This window comes from Triticum aestivum, chromosome 6A (genome assembly GCF_018294505.1).
Source record: "Triticum aestivum cultivar Chinese Spring chromosome 6A, IWGSC CS RefSeq v2.1, whole genome shotgun sequence".
In the NCBI taxonomy this organism is placed as follows: Eukaryota; Viridiplantae; Streptophyta; class Magnoliopsida; order Poales; family Poaceae; genus Triticum; species Triticum aestivum.
The window spans coordinates 43,944,770-43,946,645 of record NC_057809.1 but is presented as its reverse complement, the minus strand read 5'-3'; the positions used below and the strand labels follow the sequence as shown (position 1 = coordinate 43,946,645).

The window sequence follows — 1,876 nt, the reverse complement described above, 5'->3', positions numbered from 1 at the left end:
CCTACGCGATTTACAACTGTGGATCTCACAAATTGTAAGGGGAAATCATGGCAATTGCTGGATCTGGAGTATATGATCTGTAGGAGGAGCAGTGTTCGTATATAGGTTCATGCCATTAGGCTAGAATGGGGAATTCCCAATGGTCAACTACAGCCACAACCCGGCTTAGTTATAGGTGTACTTTTATTACCCGCCAGCTCAACAACAACTGAACAGTAAACAGGACAGGTAACAGTAAATCAGACGGTCCAGCGATGATGTAAAACGAGGAGCTCATCGTAGCCGTCAGATGTTGATGAAGCTGTATGTCCCGGAAGAGCTACACCTAACTGAAGATAGGTGCAGCCTGACATGGCGTTCTGGTACTCCTCACTGAGATCCCTCAAGCTACATCATTGATAATTGAACATGTATTTAATTAGATAATTCAGTTAACCAGTGTGCATCTACTTAATTCGGTTATACTATATGTACTAATTCATGCAAAGAAGGGACTAATTGTTGACAAACATACCTGCCATGCATATATCATACTATGCCTTGGAAAATAATTTTGTTTTGTGCATTTTTTATGCATGCCATGCATATATCATGTGAATGATTGAACAAGTTTAGTTAATAAGATCTTATCTGTTGGAGACTTGGAGTCAACTGCACCAGATTTACAGTAACAAGCGCTAGCTTCTACTAAAAAAATGAGGTGTTCATAGTCACATAATGTTTCATAGATTCACTACAAAACTGTAAGTTATGAACTTATGCTCGCTCATATAAATCTGCTCATGCACGAATGTCTGCTGAATTAATTAATATAAGCTAGCAGCTGCCACGCGTGTACATGCATGTTGTTATCAGCAATTCAGCATCGACCTGTCTGAATAATGAGCTTGAATATAATCTCGTAATAAGAACAAAGTGAGTTTACTAAATGCATGGTTTATTTTGCCGACAGATTAGCACACAGTTAACTTGATCCACAACAAAAAATGCGATGACATGCATGTTCGACAAGAAGACGATCAACACCACTCTCCCTAAACAGATCGTAAGATCACACTAAGAGGTAGAAGACCCCATGCTAGAAAAAATACAGATTCAGTTCTTACTTAGGAAGGAACAATCAACGACATACTAATTAAATAGCTGCTGGTAGATCCATTTCTCCAAAGTACTCAAAAAAAAGAAGTTGTAATTTGATGGAATAATTAACTATGTTCTCTTTTATTTCTCGAATCATGTCTGTTCGCACAAGTACTATGTACACAGGAGCACATGGTCTATACTGCTACAAATTGTGGTTAGCTTTCGATCTGCTATTCAAGTTACTGTATGTACCCTGACCGAGAAGATAATTTTTTCAGGCAAGAAGGATGGTATGGAATCGACAGGTGATCCGGTTATGTTTATTTACGTTACATGTGGTGAATGAGTATGAATCTATCGTTCAACTTACGTATCCCTGGACACTATTCTCTTATATAATGCTTCTTTGTTGATCATCCACTATTAGTCATCCGTTCACATTGTCAGGACTCATGATCCAGTTAGTTGCGGCTAGAAATGGCGACTACTGCTTTCTTTTTAATGAAATTAGTAACAATTGATAAAAATCTAAAACTAGATCTTGCTATTTCTTTTTCCAAACAAATGATAATGATGTAATTTTGTGCTATAAACTAAATTTATTGTCCAGATGATAATTCACTTTCCTTTTCACTTTTTGAGGTGAGATAGATGGACCGTAATAGGACTTGTGTTTACTCATTTTTGTTGTTTTCTTTTCCGTATGAGTCTTTCTTTTCCATGTTGAGTCAAATGCCCTAGATATTTTTTTCTTTTACTTTTCAGGTTTCCTGGAACCAATAGATGGAGGGGG

At 37.3% G+C, this 1,876-nt stretch overlaps 1 long non-coding RNA gene across 2 annotated transcripts in view; it reads left to right on the top strand.

Annotated features, from left to right (window-relative positions):
* LOC123131920 (uncharacterized) overlaps positions 1-1,261 on the top strand; it is a 2,609-nt gene extending 1,348 nt beyond the window's left edge. Inside the window, exon 3 of one of the 2 annotated variants that reach the window (XR_006464392.1) lies at positions 224-1,261. This is a non-coding gene — a long non-coding RNA (uncharacterized lncRNA). The remainder of the gene's footprint in view (positions 1-223) is intronic. The other variant, XR_006464391.1, reaches the window with a different exon arrangement.
* Positions 1,262-1,876: the final 615 nt, after the last annotated feature.